We start from the raw sequence: 19,085 nt of genomic DNA, 5'->3' as shown, positions 1-19,085 counted from the left end.
AGACAACGATGAACCTTCGAACTATGAAGAAGCGATGGCGGGCCAAGATTCCAACAAATGGCTTGAAGCCATGCAATCCGAGATAGAATCCATGTATGAAAACAAAGTATGGACTTTGACAGACTTGGCCGATGATCGGCGAGCGATAGAAAACAAAAGGATCTTTAAGAAGAAGACGGACGCGGATGGTAATATTACCATCTATAAAGCTCGACTTGTCGCTAAGGGTTATCGGCAAGTTCAAGGGGTTGACTACGATGAGACTGTCTCTTCCGTAGCGAAGCTGAAGTCCCTCCGAATCATGTTAGCAATTGCCGCATACTATGATTATGAGATATGGCAGATGGACGTCAAAACGACATTCCTTAACAGCTATCTCAAGGAAGAGCTGTATATGATGCAGCCAGAAGGTTTTGTCGATCCTAAGAATGCTAACAAGCTGTGCAAGCTCCAGCGATCCATTTATGGGCTGGTGCAAGCATCTCGGAGTTGGAACATTCACTTTGATGAGATGATCAAAGCGTTTGGGTTTATGCAGACTTATGGAGAAGCCCGTGTTTACAAGAAAGTGAGTGGGAGCTCTGTAGCATTTGTCATATTATATGTAGATGACATACTTTTGATGGGAAATGATATAGAACTTTTGGACAGCATTAAGGCCTACTTGAATAAGTGTTTTTCAATGAAGGACCTTGGAGAAGCTGCTTACATATTAGGCATCAAGATCTATAGGGATAGATCGAGACGCCTCATAGGTCTTTCACAAAGAACATACCTTGATAAGATTTTGAAGAAGTTCAAAATGGATCAGTCTAAGAAAGGGTTCTTGCCAGTATTACAAGGTGTGAGATTGAGCTCGGCTCAATGCCCGACCACGGCAAAAGATAAAGAAGAGATGAGTGTCATCCCCTATGCCTCAGCCATAGGATCTATTTTGTATGCCATGCTGTGTACCAGACCTGATGTAAACCTTGCCGTAAGTTTGGTAGGAAGGTACCAAAGTAATCCCGGCAAGGAACACTGGACAGCGGTCAAGAATATCCTGAAGTACCTGAAAAGGACAAAGGACATGTTTCTTGTTTATGGAGGTGACGAAGATCTCGTCGTAAAGGGTTACGTTGATGCTAGCTTCGACACAGATCTGGATGACTCTAAGTCACAAACCGGTTACGTGTATATGTTGAATCGTGGAGCAGTAAGCTGGTGCAGTTGCAAGCAGAGCATCGTGGCGGGATCTACATGTGAAGCGGAGTACATGGCAGCCTCGGAGGCAGCACATGAAGCAATATGGATGAAGGAGTTCATCACCGACCTACGAGTCATACCCAATTCGTCGGGGCCAATCACTCTCTTCTGTGACAACACTGGAGCTATTGCCCTTGCCAAGGAGCCCAGGTTTCACAAGAAGACCAGGCACATCAAGCATCGTTTCAACTCCATCCGTGAAAATGTTCAAGAAGGAGACATAGATATTTGCAAAGTACATACAAATCTAAATGTCCCAGATCCGTTGACTAAACCTCTTCCGCGAGCAAAACATGATCAACACCAGAACTCTATGGGTGTTCGATTCATCACAATGTAACTAGATTATTGACTCTAGTGCAAGTGGGAGACTGTTGGAAATATGCCCTAGAGGCAATAATAAAATGATTATTATTATATTTCCTTGTTCATGATAATTGTCTTTTATTCATGCTATAATTGTATTATCCGGAAATCGTAATACACGTGTGAATACTTAGACCACAACATGTCCCTAGTGAGCCTCTAGTTGAATAGCTCGTTGATCAACAGATAGTCATGGTTTCCTCACTATGGACATTGGATGTCATTGATAATGGGATCACATCATTAGGAGAATGATGTGATGGACAAAGACCCAATCCTAAGCATATCACAAAGATCGTGTAGTTCGTTTGCTAGAGCTTTCCCAATGTCAAGTATCTTTTCCTTAGACCATGAGATCGTGTAACTCCCGGATACCGTCGGAGTGCTTTGGGTGTACCAAACGTCACAACGTAACAGGGTGACTATAAAGGTGCACTACAGGTATCTCCGAAAGTGTCTGTTGGGTTGACACGGATCGAGACTGGGATTTGTCACTCCGTATGATGGAGAGGTATCTCTGGGCCCACTCGGTAATGCATCATCATAATGAGCTCAAAGTGACCAAGTGTCTGGTCACGGGATCATGCATTACAATACGACTAAAGTGACTTTCCGGTAACGAGATTGAACGAGGTATTGGGATACCGACGATCGAATCTCGGGCAAGTAACGTACCGATTGACAAAGGAAATTGTATACGGGGTTGCTTAAATCCTCGACATCGTGGTTCATCCGATGAGATCATCGAGGAGCATGTGGTATCCAACATGGGTATCCAGATCCCGCTGTTGGTTATTGACCGGAGAACCTTCTCGGTCATGTCTGCATGTCTCCCGAACCCGTAGGGTCTACACACTTAAGGTTAGGTGACGCTAGGGTTGTATGAATATGAGTATGCAGCAAACCGAAAGTTGTTCGGAGTCCCGGATGAGATCCCGGACATCACGAGGAGTTCCGGAATGGTCCGGAGATAAAGAATTATATATGGGAAGTCGAGTTTCGGCCATCGGGAAAGTTTCGGGGTCCACCGGTATTGTACCGGGACCACCAGAAGGGTCCCGGGGGTCCACCAGGTGGGGCCACCTATCCTGGAGGGCCCCATGGGCTGAAGTGGGAGGGGAACCAGCCCCTGGTGGGCTGGTTGGCGCCCCCTGCCCCCCTCCTCTGCGCCTAGGGTTGGGAACCCTAGGGGAGGGGGCGCCTCCACTTGCCTTGGGGGGCACTCCACCCCCCTTGGCCGCCGCCCCCCCTAGAGATCCCATCTCTAGGGACGGCGCCCCACCTGGGGTCCCTATATAAAGAGGGGGGTTGGGAGGGAAGCCGGACCCAACACCCTGGCGCCTCCCTCCCTCCCTGCTACACCTCCTCCTCTTGCAGAAGCTCGGCGAAGCTCTGCGGGAACCCTGCTGCATCCACCACCACGCCGTCGTGCTGCTGGATCTTCATCAACCTCTCCTTCCCCCCTTGCTGGATCAAGAAGGAGGAGACTTCACGCTGACCGTACGTGTGTTGAACGCGGAGGTGCCGTCCGTTCGGCGCTAGGATCTCCGGTGATTTGGATCACGACGAGAATGGCTCCCTCAACCCCGTTCTCTTGAACGCTTCCGCACGCGATCTACAAGGGTATGTAGATGCACTCCTCTCTCTCGTTGCTAGATGAACTCATAGATTGATCTTGGTGAACGTAGGAAATTTTTTATTTTATGCAACGTTCCCCAACAGACATGGCCTACGCCGACATCGCGCTTGTTAACAAGCGGCTTGACAAGGCCCAGTGAATGTATATTCGGCTTGTCAGCAAATGTTTTAAGAGGAGCATGATGCCAGTATCCATAATATGCTGTGATTGCAGATGGAGCTGCTGTTGTGGAAACCCTTCGGGCGGAGCTTGCCCGAGCCAAGGATCAAGCTCGGATAAGTGACGCGGCCGCTCTGAAGGCGGTCGAGGAGTTAAGAGCCGAACAGGCTGCTCATCGCTAAAGCGAAGAAAAGATAGCCCAGATGGCTACCGAGCTGGAAGATGCCGCCAACCGCCGTGAGCTCCTTGAATAGGAAAATTAAGCAAAAGCGGCTGACCTGAAGAAGGCCCTGGAGGCCACCGAGGAAGGACGCTCTGAAATGAGGGGGATGAGGGAGGAGCTTCGTGAAGCCGGAGACATCGTGGCTGGGAAGCCCTATTTGTTGCAAATGAAATTCGGGGATCTGAAGTATGCCCCTTTGGACCAGTTGTGGAGTGTTGTGGACGCGTATGCGGACCTGGCGAAGAGTGCTGCCGATGCGACCGAGTTTTTCAAAGATTAGAAAGACCATAAGGTTGAAAGGTTATTCTGGTCGCACTTCAGTGCCCCGACGCGTCCAATGCAATTGAATGAAAAGATGGCCGCCTGGGCCGAACTCCATAGGTTGTCCACACTTGCTATGAGGTTTGTCGTGGATCATCTTTGGCCGCGTGGACCAAGGCCGGACAGCTATTTTGGATTGGTGCAACAATTCCTTGGTGCTGTTTCGCATATCGATGCTGTGAAGAGGTCGGCGTGCATAGAGGGTGCGCGGATGGCTCTTGCCAGTGTTAAAACATACTGGACTGGGATGGAAACCACCGCTATTGCAACCCGGAGTGCGGCGGAGGACCAGGACCCGGCCGAGCACTATTTCGAAGACGTCTTAGAAGGCGCCCGTTTAATAGAGGCTCAGTGCTCGAAGAGTGCCATGTTCGAATGATATGTATCGCAATTGTAAGGACAATGCTATTTTGATTATAAGGGTTGAGTTTATACTTTTGCCCGAAAGTATTATAATGCCTCCTGTGCGGCCGTTTATGTATGTATATAAACTGAAAGTTTGCAGTTGTCGGCTTCAGCCCCCACGCATAAAATGCGGGGGTGTTCGAGAAAATACATAGTCACACTTGATCCAACGTCTTGGTCCGTTAAGGAGGTGATAGCGCGATGAACCAGGCAATCAGACTATATAGCTTTAACACCTTCACTTAGCCATAGGAGTTTGACGGTGGGGCTACTAAATAGCCCCTGGTACTTTCTCGTTCATCCGGATATGGTGCGCGTATGTACGTGACCGGGAAACCGGTCCTTCGTTTAATGCGGAGGAATCGCGAAGATTCCACTGGGTCATCGCGTGGTTGACCACTCTTGCGTTGTATCATGACAGTCAGTTTTTGGCTTTCTCTACTGAGGTGCTCATCCAGATGAACCGAGGCACAATCGCAGTAGTTCTCCCGGTGCCGCCTTAGCCGATGTAGCGGAACGTAAGGTAGAAAAACACGGGAGCCGGGCAAACCCAACATTTGACCAAAGACATGATTCGGAGCTGATGCATATAAGGCCAAACTCGCGACGCCGAACACTCCCTAAGGTATTTGGACTTTATAATGTGTACTGGGCTGAATAATGCCCTTGACAATAAGCCCCGAGTTTCCTGGTATGAGCAATAGTTTGGTGTGACAAAAATGCCAAAAACGCCAGTATCCCTCCCAGTTGTATAAAGTATCTAGAAGGGAAGAAGCAACAAGAGAAATTAAAAAGGTTTACATAGAGTCTTAATCTAAAAAGAAACCTTTGAGCGGGTCCCTCCTACACGTCTGCGCCTTTATCTCTGTTGTGCCGTATCCTGGAAGGGTGTAGCACGATGATCATCTGTAAAAAAAGAATAAACCCAGGTGAAAGACTTCATGTGAGGTGTTCGTTAATCATGAAAATGCAATATGTTATTGTATTGATAGGGTCGAGCCAAACTGTGGGCTCTTTTTGCGGACAACCCCTAGCATCTTTTATGGTGAAATTCCGACTGGGCTGTTACACTGGGTGGAGCACCGGACTCGTCTAACTGTGTCCGTGGTCTTAACAACTGACCATTTATCCTGGTTGTAGGGACCGCTCAGTGTTCGGCTGCTAGAGTAGCCACGTATTATTCCGCGTGTAAGGAGCGCTCTGTATTTCTGCTAACTGTGATGACGCCGCATGGACCGGGCATCTTAATTTTGAGGTAGGCGTAATGTGCGGTACTGCATTAAAACGGGCGAAGGCCATTCTTCCGAGCAGTGTGTGATAGCCACTTGGTAATGGAGCGATGTCGAAGGTTAATTCCTCTCTTCTGAAGCTATCGGGAGAACCGAATACAACCTCTTGTACTAGAGAGCCCGTACAGTGGGCCTCGACGCCTGGTATTAATCCTTTGAAGGTAGTGTTGCTTAGGCTGATTCTTGAGGGGTCTATCCCCATTTTGCGGACAGTGTCCTGATATATCAGGTTCAGACTACTGCCGTCGTCCATGAGGACTCGTGTGAGATGCTATCCGTCAATTATTGGGTCAAGCACCAAGGCAGCCGATCCTCCATGTCGGATACTAGTCGGATGGTCCCTGCGATCGAAGGTAATCGGGTAGGCCGACCAGGGATTGAATTTGGGGGCGACGGTCTCAAAAACGTATACGTTTCAGAGTGCACGTTTGCGCGTTCTCTTTGGAATGTGAGTTATGTAAATCATGTTCACTATTTTGACTTCTGGTGGGAATTTTTTCTGTCCTCCAGTGTTTGGCTGACGAGGCTCATCCTCGTCTTCACTTGGCGCCTCCCTCCCTTTTGTTCGGCATTCAGCTTGCCGGCGTGTTTGAAAACCCAACACTCTCTATGGGTGTGGTTTGCAGGTTTTTCAAGTGTGCCGTGAATCTGACATAATTTGTCTAGAATCTTATTTAGGCTAGACGGTCCAATTCTGCTGCCTTTAAATGGCTTATTCCGTTGACCGGGTCGAGAGCCCCTGAATCCGACATTGACCATTGTGTTCTTTGGGCTGTCAATATTGTTTCGACGCTTGTTTTTGTTGCGTCGCGGCTTCCCGTTGCCATCCCTGACTTCGTATGTGCTTGGGTCGCTGGTGCCGCTACGGGCCAGCCAGCTGTCCTCGCCCACGCAAAAGCGGGTCATAAGGCTTGTTAAGGTTGCCATTGTCCTCGGCTTTTCCTGGCCGAGGTGTCTGGCAAGCCATTCGTCCCGGATACTGTGTTTGAAGGCCGCTAGGGCTTCGGCGTCCGGGCAATCGACTATTTGATTCTTCTTAGTAAGAAATCTGTTCTAGAGTTTTCGGGCTGACTCCCCGGGCTGTTGAATTATGTGACTTAGGTCATCTGCGTCCGGAGGTCGGACATAGGTCCCTTGAAAATTGGCCCTAAAAGCATCCTCCAGCTCTTCCCAACTTCCAATTGAGTTTTCAGGAAGGCTTTTCAACCAGTGCTGAGCTGGTCCTTTTAATTTGAGGGTAGGTATTTAATGGCGTGGAGATCGTCTCCGCGAGCCATGTGGATATGAAGGATAAAGTCCTCGATCCAGACCCCAGGGTCGTATGCCTCTATATTCACGGGCTTAAGTCCTTCTGGGAATTCATGGTCAGCACCTCATCGGTGAAGCACAGGGGGTGTGTGGCGCCCCTGTATTTGGACGTGTCATGGTATGCTGTCGACGGTTGTTGTGTTTGGTTCTGATTTCTAGCTGGCGCTCGATCAATGTGATCGTTTCTGTAGCTCTGATCCTGTGCCAGAGAGCGCTTCCTAGATCCGTAGATGGATCTTGTCCTACCAGATTTTTTGTCCAGGAGCTCACGTAAATCGTGTGCTGACTTGTGTGCAGTATCATTAGCCGTCTTGTCATGGCCATGGGGCGGTCGGTCCGGCTGATCGGTCGTTTTTGGCTGGATGGGCTTTATGGCCTCGCCGTCGAATTTGGGCAGCAGCTTGCACTTTGGATAGCTCTTTGTGTGACGATCATCGCCTTATTTTTCTTCTATGTCGAGCACTTTGTTCCATCTGCGGTTGAGCGTATCCTGCACGGCCTTAAGCCTTTGCTTCTGCTTCTTTAGGCTCCTCGCGGTGCTGATAAGCCTTCTGTGGAGGTTCTCTTGTTCCAAGAGTTTTTCTGGGATGATGAGTGCATAATCGTCCGGGTTGTTCTCTTCTCCGGAGACAGGTTGGTGAATTTTACCCTCGGGATCGGTGTTATCATCGTCCCCTGGCTCATCTTGCTCCATCGCTGGGTCTATGGGGTCACTGTTTCCTTTGGAATCAACCGGGGTAATATTATTTCTTGCGTTCTTGTCGTTGTTTTTACTGTGGCGGGATTTCGAGCGGCGTCTACGGCGCCGCTTTGGTGGCTTATCGAGGGGATTATCCTTCATTGTATCGTCTCCATCGCCTTCTTTTGGTGTGTCCACCATATATATATATCATATGATGAGGTGGCTGTCCAGCGCCCTATAGGCGGTGGTTCCTGTTCTTCTCCAGCAACGTCGTCCATACCGTCAATATCTTCGGAGTCGAAGTCAAGCACGTCGGTTAAGTCATCGACCGTGGCTATGAAGTGGGTGGTGGGTGGGGGACGAATTTCATCGTCGTCCGCTCCCCACTCGAGCCGGACATAGTTCGGCCAAGAATCTCCTGACAAGGAAAGAGATCTTAATGAGTTTAGCATGTCACCTAAGGGCGAGTGCTGAAAAATATCCGCAACGGTAAACTCCATGACGGGTGCCCAATCCGATTCAATAGGCACGGGCGCACGCGGTTCGGATCCTGTGGCCGGATACGAGTCCGAGGATCCGATGACACCATCCTCACAAGAGGTGGGATCAGTGTTCGGCTCCGACGCCGATGAGTGTGCGGCCTCTGCGACGGGGTCCATCCACCCGTCCTTGGAAGGCACGATCTGCTCCGGATTGATTCCCGGTGCCACCGCGGGCACAATCTTGTGAATATTGTCTGACGGCAGATCAAAGTCATGCCCACCGTGACCGTTCGCCGCACCCGACATGGGCTCGAATCCGTCGAAGATCATGTCTTCGCGGATGTCGGCAGTATAGTTTAAGCTTCCAAACCTGACCTGATGGCCAGGGGCGTAGCTATCGATCTGCTTCCGATGGCCAAGCGAGTTGGCCCGCAGTACGAAGCCGCCGAATATGAAGATCTGTCCGGGAAGGAAAACCTCCCCCAGGACCGCATCATTGAAGATGATCAAAGGAGCCATCAAGCCTTACAGCAACGGCACAGTGGAACTCTCAATGAGAGCACCAATGTCGGTGTCAAAACCGGCGGATCTCGGATAGGGGGTCCCGAACTGTGCGTCTAAGGCTAATGGTAACAGGAGGTAGGGGACACGATGTTTTACCCAGGTACAGGCCCTCTCGATGGAGGTAATACCCTACTTCTTGCTTGATTGATCTTGATGATACGAGTATTACAAGAGTTGACCTACCACGAGATCATAGAGGCTAAACCCTAGAAGCTAGCCTATGATTATGATTGTTGTTGTCCTACGGACTAAACCCTCCGGTTTATATAGACATCGAAGAGGGCTAGGGTTACATAGAGTCAATTACAGAGAAGGAAATCTACATATCCGAATATCCAAGCTTGCCTTCAACGCAAAGGAGAGTCCCATCCAGACACGGGACGAAGTCTTCAATCTTGTATCTTCATAGTCCAATAGTCCGGCAAAAGTATATAGTCCGGCTTTCCGAGGACCCCTTAATCCAGGACTCCCTCACCGGGCCTTCGTGTTTTTGTTTGATTCGCGACGGGGTGTAGGCTAGTGTTTGGGCTGATATGCTGCTTTGTCTCGGCCACGACATGGTCGGTCAGCCGCAACCTGTGCTGGTAGTGTAGGCTCTAGTGCCTCGTCCTCGAATTGAGGTAACAACCTGCACCTCGGGTAGCTTTTGGTTGGACGGTCGAGTCTGTATTCCTCGGCCGCTAGGACCTCAGTCCATCTGTCAGTGAGCAAATCTTGATCAGCTTGAAGATGCTGCTGTTTTTTCTCCAGGCTCTTTGCAGTGGCTATAAGCCGGCGCTTGAAGCGCTCCTGCTCGACGGGATCCTCAGGCACGACAAATTCTTCGTCGCTGAGGGTCACCTCGTCTTCGGAGAGGGGCATGTAATTGTCATCCTCCGAGTCTTCATCCATTGCCTGTTCATTAGGTCTAGCTTGCCCATCCTCCCGTCTGGCCTGCTCGAATCTTGGCTGGTCGAGATTGTTTTCGTCTTCGGCATCATGCGGAGTGCTATTGTCTCTTGTGCCGGTATCGCTGTTTTTGCTATGGCGGGATTTAGAGCGGCACCGCTGACATCGGCGCTTTGGTTGCTTCTCAAGAGGATCACCCTCCGTTGCATCCTTTTGACCCTCCCATCATTTTCTTTCGGTGTATCCACCATATATAAGTCTTATGATGAGGTGGCAGTCCAGCGCCCTGTGGGCAGTGGTTCCTGTTCTTCTCCGGCATCGTCGTCCATACCGTCAATGTCTTCGGAGTCGAATTCAAGCATGTTGGTTAAGTCATCGACAGTGGCTATTAAGTGGGTGGTCGGTGGGCAACGAATTCCTTCGTCGTCCGCTTCCCACTCAAGCCGGACATAGTTCGGCCAAGAGTCTCCTGACAGGGAGAGAGATTTTAGTGAGTTTAGCACATCGCCCAAGGGCGAGTCCTGAAAGATATCCGCGGAGCTAAACTCCATGATCGGCGCCCAGTTAGGTACGACAGGCACGAATGCACGCGGTTCGGAACCTATGGCTGGAGACGAGTCCGAGGGTCTGATGACACAGACCTCCTTGGAAGTGAGATATGTGTTCGACTCTATCACCGCTGAGTGTGCGGCCTCCGTGGAGGGGTCCATCCGCCCTTCCTCGGATGGCACAATCTGCTCTAGATTTAAAGTCGGGGAAGTTGTAGGTGTGATCTCCTGAACAGCGTCTGATGGCAGATCTAAGTCATGCTCATCATGACTGTAGGGCGCACCTGTCATGGGCTCGAGTCCGTCGAAGATCAAGTCTCTGCGGATGTCGGCAGTATACTTTAAGCTTCCAAACCTAACCTAATGGCCAGGGGTATAGCTATCGATCTGCTATAGATGGCCAAGCAAGTTGGCCCGCAGTACGAAGCCGCCAAATATGAAGATCTGTCCGGGAAGGAAAACCTCCCCCAGGACCGCATTGTTGAAGATGATTGAAGGAGCCATCAAACCTTACAGCGACGGCACAGTGGAACTCTCAATGAAATCACCAATGTCGATGTCAAAACCGGTGGATCTCGGGTAGGGGGTCCCGAACTGTGCGTCTAAGGCTAATGGTAACAGGAGGCAGGGGACACGATGTTTTACCCAGGTTCGGGCCATCTCGATGGAGGTAATACCCTACTTCCTTCTTAATTGATCTTGATGATATGAGTATTACAAGAGTTGATCTACCACGAGATCGTAGAGTCTAAACCCTAGAACCTAGCCTATGATTATGATTGTTGTTGTCCTACGGACTAAACCCTCCGGTTTATATAGACGCGGAAGACGGCTAGGGTTACATAGAGTCGGTTATAGAGAAGGAATTCTACATATCCGAATATCCAAGCTTGCCTTCCACGCAAAGGAGAGTCCCATCCGGACACGGGATGAAGTCATCAATCTTGTATCTTCATAGTCCAACAGTCTGGCCAAAGTATATAGTCCGGCTGTCCGAGGACCCCTTAATCCAGGACTCCCTCACCGGGCCTTCGTGTTTTTGTTTGATTGGCGACGGGGTGCAGGCTGGTGTTCGGGCTGATATGCCGCTTTGTCTCGGCCACGAGGTGGTCGGTCAGCCGCATCCTGTGCTGGTAGTGTAGGCTCTAGTGCCTCGTCCTCGAATTGAGGTAATAACCTGCGCCTCGGGTAGCTTTTGGTTGGGCGGTCAAGTCCTTATTCCTCGGCCGCTAGGACCTCAGTCCATTTGTTAGTGAGCAAATCTTGATCAGCTTGAAGCTGCTGCTATTTTTTCTTCAGGCTCTTTGCAGTGGCTATAAGCCGGCGCTTGAAGCGCTCCTGCTCGACGGGATCCTCAGGCACGATAAATTCTTCGTCATCGAGGCTCACCTCATCTTCAGAGAGGGGCATGTAATTGTCATCCTCCGAGTCTTAATCCATTGCTTGTTCATTAGGTCTAGCTTGCCCATCCTCCCGTCCGGCCTGCTCGAATCTTGGCTGGTCGGGATTGTTTTCGTCTTCGGCATCATCCGGAGTGCTATTGTCTCTTGTGCCGGTATTGCTATTTTTGCTATGGCGGGATTTAGAGCGGCGCCGCTGACGTTGGCGCTTTGGTTGCTTCTCAAGAGGATCACCCTCTATTGCATGCTTTTGACCCTCCCATCGTTTTCTTTGGGTGTATCCACCATATATATGTCATATGATGAGGTGGCAGTCCAGCGCCCTGTGGGTAGTGGTTCCTGTTCTTCTCCGGCATCGTCGTCCATACCGTTAATGTCTTCGGAGTCGAAATCAAGCATGTCGGTTAAGTCATCGACAGTGGCTATTAAGTGGGTGGTGGGTGGGCAACGAGTTCCTTCATCGTCCGCTTCCCACTCAAGCCGGACATAGTTCGGCAAAGAGTCTCCTGATAGGGAGTGAGATTTTAGTGAGTTTAGCACATCGCCCAAGGGCGAATCCTGAAAGATATCCGCGGAGCTAAACTCCATGATCGGTGCCCAGTTAGGTACGATGGGCACGGATGCACGCGGTTCGGAACCTATGGCCGGAGACGAGTCTGAGGGTCCGATGACACAGACCTCCTTGGAAGTGAGATCTGTGTTCGACTCTATCGCCGCTGAGTGTGCGGCCTCCATGGCGGGGTCCATCTGCCCGTCCTCGGATGGCACGATCTGCTGTAGATTTAAAGTCGGGGCAGTTGTAGGTGTGATATCCTTAACTGTGTCTGATGGCAGATCTAAGTCATGCTCATCGCGGCTGTAGGGTGCACCTGTCATGGGCTCGAATCTGTCGAAGATCAAGTCTCCATGGATGTCGGCAGTATAGTTTAAGCTTCCAAACCTGACCTGATGCCCAGGTGCGTAGCAATCGATCTGCTCCAGATGGCCAAGCGAGTTGGCCCACATTGCGAAGCCGCCGAATACGAAGATCTATCCGGGAAAGAAAACCTCCCCCAGGACTGCATCGTTAAAGATGATCGAAGGAGCCATCAAGCCTTACAACGACGGCACAGTGGAACTCTCAATGAAAGCACCAATGCCGGTGTCAAAACCGGCGGATCCCGGGTAGGGGGTCCCGAACTGTGCGTCTAAGGCGAATGGTAACAGGAGGCAGGGGACACGATGTTTTACCCAGGTTCGGGCCCTCTCGATGGAGGTAATACCCTACTTCCTGCTTGATTGATATTGATGATATGAGTATTATAAGAGTTGATCTACCACGAAATCGTAGAGGCTAAACCCTAGAAGTTAGCCTATGATTATGATTGTTGTTGTCCTATGGACTAAACCCTCCGGTTTATATAGACATTAGAGAGGGCTAGGGTTACATAGAGTCGGTTACAGAGAAGGAAATCTACATATCGGAATATCCAAGCTTGCCTTCCACGCAAAGGAGAGTTCCATCCGGACACGGGACGAAGTCTTCAATCTTGTATCTTCATAGTCCAACAGTCCGGCCAAAGTATATAGTCCGGCTGTCCGAGGACCCCTTAATCCAGGACTCCCTCACCGGGCCTTCGTGTTTTTGTTTGATTGGCGACGGGGTGCAAGCTGGTGTTCGGGCTGATATGCCACTTTGTCTCGGCCAGGAGGTGGTCGGTCAGCCGCATCCTGTGCTGGTAGTGTAGGCTCTAGTGCCTCGTCCTCGAATTGAGGTAACACCCTATGCCTCGGGTAGCTTTTGGTTGGGCGGCCAAGTCCGTATTCCTCGGCCGCTAGGACCTCAGTCCATCTGTCAGTGAGCAAATCTTGATTAGCTTGAAGCTGCTGGTGGTTTTTCTTCAGGCTCTTTGCAGTGGCTATAAGTCGGCACTTGAAGCGCTCATGCTCGACAGGATCCTCAGGCACGATAAATTCTTCGCCGCCGAGGCTCACCTCGTCTTCAGAGAGGGGCATGTAATTGTCATCCTCCGAGTCTTCATCCATTGCCTGTTTATTAGGTCTAGCTTGCCCATCCTCCCGTCCGGCCTACTCGAATCTTGGCTGCTCGGGATTGTTTTCGTCTTCGGCATCATCCGAAGTGCTATTGTCTCTTGTGCCGGTATTGCTATTTTTGCTATGGCGGGATTTAGAGCGGCGCCGTTGACGTCGGCGCTTTGGTTGCTTCTCAAGAGGATCACCCTCCGTTGCATCCTTTTGACCCTCCCATTGTTTTCTTTGGGTGTATCCACCATATATATGTCATATGATGAGGTGGCAGTCCAGCGCCCTGTGGGCAGTGGTTCCTGTTCTTCTCCGACGTCGTCGTCCATACCGTTGATGTCTTTGGAGTCGAAATCAAGCATGTCGGTTAAGTCGTCGACAGTGGCTATTAAGTGGGTGGTGGGTGGGCAACGAGTTCCTTCGTCGTCCGCTTCCCACTCAAGCCGGACATAGTTCGGACAAGAGTCTCCTGACAAGGAGAGAGATTTTAGTGAGTTGCGCACATCGCCCAAGGGCGAGTCTTGAAAGATATCCGCAGACCTAAACTCCATGATCGGTGCCCAGTTAGGTACGATGGGCACAGATGCACGCGGTTCAGAACCTATGTCCGGAGACGAGTTCGATGGTCCGATGACACAGACCTCTTTGGAAGTGAGATCTGTGTTCGACTCTATCACCGCTGAGTGTGCGGACTCCATGGCGGGGTCCATCCGCCCGTCCTCGGATGGCACGATCTGCTCTAGATTTAAAGCCGGGGCAACTGTAGGTGTGATCTCCTGAACATCGTCCGATGGCAGATCTAAGTCATGCTCATCGCGACTGTAGGGCGCACCTGTCATGGGCTCAAACCCGTCGAAGATCAAGTCTCCATGGATGTTGTCAATATAGTTTAAGGTTCCAAACCTGACCCGATGGCCAGGGGCGTAGCTATCGATCTGCTCCAGATGGCCAAGCGACTTGGCCCGCAGTACGACGCCACCGAATACGAATATCTATCCGGGAAGGAAAACCTCCCCCCAGGACCGCATCTTTGAAGATGATTGAAGGAGCCATCAAGCCTTACAGCGACGGCAGAGTGGAACTCTCAATGAAAGCACCAATGTCGGTGTCAAAATCGGTGGATCTCGGGTAGGGGGTCCGGAACTACGCATCTACGGCTAATGGTAAAAGGAGGCAGGGGACACGATGTTTTACCCAGGTTCGGGCCCTCTCGATGGAGGTAATACCCTACTTCCTGCTTGATTGATCTTGATGATATGAGTATTACAAGAGTTGATCTACCACGAGATCGTAGAGGCTAAACCCTAGAAGCTAGCCTATGATTATGATTGTTGTTGTCCTACGGACTAAACCATCCAGTTTATGTAGACATCGGAGAGGGCTAGGGTTACATAGAGTCGGTTACAGAGAAGGAAATCTACATATCCGAATATCCAAGTTTGCCTTCCACGCAAAGGAGAGTCCCATCCGGACACGGGACGAAGTCTTTAATCTTGTATCTTCATAGTCCAACAGTCCGACCAAAGTATATAGTCCGGCTGTCCGAAGACCCCTTAATCCAGGACTCCCTCATCGGGCCTTCGTGTTTTTGTTTGATTGGCGACGGGGTGCAGGCTGGTGTTCGGGCTGATATGCCGCTTTGTCTCGGCCATGAGGTGGTCGGTCAGCCGCATCCTGTGCTGGTAGTGTAGGCTCTAGTGCCTCGTCCTCAAAGTGAGGTAACAACCTGCGCCTCGGATAGCTTTCGGTTGGGCGGTCGAGTCCGTATTCCTGCGCCTTGAAGCTGCTGCTGTTTTTTCTTCAGGCTCTTTGCAGTGGCTATAAGCCGGCTCTTGAAGATCTCCTGCTCGATGGGATCCTCAGGCACGCTAAATTCTTCGTCGCCGAGGCTCACCTCGTCTTCGGAGAGGGGCATGTAATTTTCATCCTCCGAGTCTTCATCCATTGCCTGTTCATTAGGTCTAGCTTGCCCGTCCTCCTGTCCGGCCTGCTCGAATCTTGGCTGGTCGGGATTGTTTTCGTCTTCGGCATCATCTGGAGTGCTATTGTCTCTTGTGCCGGTATCGCTGTTTTTGCTATGGCGGGATTTAGAGCGGCGCCGCTGACGTCGGCGCTTTGGTTGCTTCTCAAGAGGATCACCCTCCGTTGCATCCTTTTGACCCTCCCATCGTTTTCTTTGGGTGTATCCACCATATATATGTCATATGATGAGGTGGCAGTCCAGCACCTTGTGGGCCGTGGTTCCTGTTCTTCTCCGGCATCGTCATCCATACCGTCGATATCTTCGGAGTCGAAATCAAGCATGTCGGTTAAGTCATCGACAGTGGCTATTAAGTGGGTGGTGGGTGGGCAATGAGTTCCTTTGTCGTCTGCTTCCCACTCAAGCCGAACATAGTTCGGCCAAGAGTCTCCTGACAGGGAGAGAGATTTTAGTGAGTTTAGCACATCGCCCAAGGGCGAGTCCTGAAAGATATCCGCGGAGCTAAACTCCATGATCGATGCCCAGTTAGGTACGATGGGCATGGATGCACACGGTTCAGAACCTATGGCCGGAGACGAGTCCGAGGGTCCGATGACACAGACCTCCTTGGAAGTGAGATCTGTGTTCGACTCTATCGCCGCTAAGTGTGCGGCCTCCGTGGCGGGGTCCATCAGCCCGTCCTCAGATGGCACGATCTGCTCTAGATTTAAAGCCGGGGCAGCAATAGGTCTGATCTCCTGAACAACGTCTGATGGCAGATCAAAGTCATGCTCATCACGACTGTAGGGCGCACCTGTCATGGGCTCGAACCCGTCGAAGATCAAGTCTCCGTGGATGTCGACAGTATAGTTTAAGCTTCCAAACCTGACCTGATGGCCAGGGGCGTAGCTATCGATCTGCTCCAGATGGCCAAGCGAGTTGGCCCGCAGTACGAAGCCGCCTAATACGAAGATCAGTCCGGGAAGGAAAACCTCCCCCAGGACTGCATCGTTGAAGATGATCGAAGGAGCCAACAAGCCTTACAACGATGGCATAGTGGAACTCTCAATGAAAGCACCAATGTCGGTATCAAAACCGGCGGATCTCGGGTAGGGGGTCCCGAACTGTGCGTCTAAGGCTAATGGTAACAGGAGGCAGGGGACACGATGTTTTACCCAGGTTCGGGCCCTCTCGATGGAGGTAATACCCTACTTCCTGCTTGACTAATCTTGATGATATGAGTATTACAAGAGTTGATCTACCACGAGATCATAGAGGCTAAACCCTAGAAGCTAGCCTATGATTATGATTGTTGTTGTCCTACGGACTAAACCCTCCGGTTTAAATAGACGCCGGAGAGGGCTAGGGTTACATAGAGTCGGTTAAAGAGAAGGAAATCTACATATCCGAATATCCAAGCTTGCCTTCAACGCAAAGGAGAGTCCCATGTGGACACGGGACGAAGTCTTCAATCTTGTATCTTCATAGTCCAACAGTACGGCCAAAGTATATAGTCCGGCTGTCCGAGGACCCCTTAATCCAGGACTCCCTCACCGGGCCTTCATGTTTTTGTTTGATTGGCGACAGGGTGCAGGCTGGTGTTCGGGCTGATATGCCGCTTTGTCTCACCCACGAGGTGGTCGGTCAGCCGCATCCTGTGCTGGTAGTGTAGGCTCTAGTGCCTCGTCCTCGAATTGAGGTAATAACCTGCGCCTCGGGTAGCTTTTGGTTGGGCGGTCGAGTACGTATTCCTCGGCCGCTAGGACCTCAGTCCATCTGTCAGTGAGCAAATCTTGATCAGCTTGAAGCTGCTGCTGTTTTTTCTTTAGACTCTTTGCAGTGGCTATAAGCCGGCGCTTGAAGCGCTCCTTCTCGACGGGATCCTTAGGCACGATAAATTTTTTGTCGCCGAGGCTCACCTCGTCTTCAGAGAGGGGCATGTAATTGTCATCCTCTGAGTCTCCATACATTGCCTGTTCATTAGTTCTAGCTTGCCCATCCTCCCGTCCGGCCTGCTCGAATCTTGGCTGGTTGGTATTGTTTTCGTCTTCGGCATCATCCGGAGTGCTATTGTCTCTTATGCCGGTATCGCCATTTTTGCTATGACGGGATTTAGAGCGGCGCCACTAATGTCGGCGCTTTGGTTGCTTCTCAAGAGGATCACCCTCCGTCGCGTTCTTTTGACCCTCCCGTCATTTTCTTTGGGTGTATCCACCATATATATGTCATATGATGAGGTGGCAGTCCATCACCCTGTGGGCAGTGGTTCCTGTTCTTCTCCAGCATCGTCGTCCATACCGTCGATGTCTTCGGAGTCGAAATCAAGCATGTCGTTCAAGTCGTCGACAGTGGCTATTAAGTGGGTGGTGGGTGGGCAACGAGTTCCTTCGTCGTCTGCTTCCCACTCAAGCCGGACATAGTTCGGCCAAGAGTCTCCTGACAGGGAGAGAGATTTTAGTGAGTTTAGCACATCGCCCAAGGGCGATTCCTGAAAGATATCCGCGGAGCTAAACTCCATGATCGGTGCCCAGTTAGGTACGATGGGCACGGATGCACGCGGTTCGGAACCTATGGCCGGAGACGACACCGAGGGTCCGATGACACAGACCTCCTTGGAAGTGAGATCTATGTTCGACTTTATCACCGCTGAGTGTGCGACCTCCGTGGCGGGGTCCATCCGCCCGTCCTCAGATGGCATGATCTACTCTAGATTTAAAGTCGGGGCAGCTATAGGTGTGATCTCCTGAATAGCGTCCGATGGCAGATCTAAGTCATGCTCATCGCGACTATAGGGCGCACCAGTCATGGGCTCGAATCCGTTGAAGAGCAAGTCTCCGCGGATGTCGGCAGTGTAGTTCAGGCTTCTAAACCTGACCTGATGGCCAGGGGCGTAGCTATCGATCTGCTCCAGATGGCCAAGCGAGTTGGCCCGCAGTGCGAAGCCGTCGAATACAAACATCTGTCTGGGAAGGAAAACATTACCCTGGATCACGTCATTGTAGACGATTGCAGGAGCCATCGAGCCTTATGGTGACAACACAGTGAAACTCTCAATAAAAGCACCAATGTCGGTGTCAAAACCAGCGGATCTTGGGTAGGGGGTCCCGAACTGTGCCTCTAAGGCTAATGGTAACAGGAGGCGGGGGAAACAATGTTTACCCAGGTTCGGGCCCTCTCTATGGAGGTAATACCCTACTTCCTGCTTAATTGATCTTGATGATATGAGTATTACAAGAGTTGATCTACCACGAGATTGTAGAGGCTAAACCCTAGAAGCTAGCCTATGATTATGATTTTTGTTGTCCTACAGACTAATCCCTCTGGTTTATATAGACACCGGAGGGGGCTAGGGTTACACAGAGTCGGTTACAGAGAAAGGAATCTACGTATCCGAATTGCCAAGCTTGCCTTCCACACAAAGGAGAGTCCCACCCGGACACGGGACGAAGTCTTCAATCTTGTATCTTCATAGTCTAATAGTCTGGCATAAGCATATAGTCCGGCTGTCTGAGGACCCCCTAATCTAGGACTCCCATAGTTATCTCGATGTCCGGACCCCCGATGGTGTCTTTGTTGTGTTCGGC

This window comes from Triticum dicoccoides, chromosome 7B, assembly GCF_002162155.2.
Source record: "Triticum dicoccoides isolate Atlit2015 ecotype Zavitan chromosome 7B, WEW_v2.0, whole genome shotgun sequence".
Classification (NCBI taxonomy): domain Eukaryota; kingdom Viridiplantae; phylum Streptophyta; class Magnoliopsida; order Poales; family Poaceae; genus Triticum; species Triticum dicoccoides.
This window is presented reverse-complemented; position numbering follows the sequence as displayed.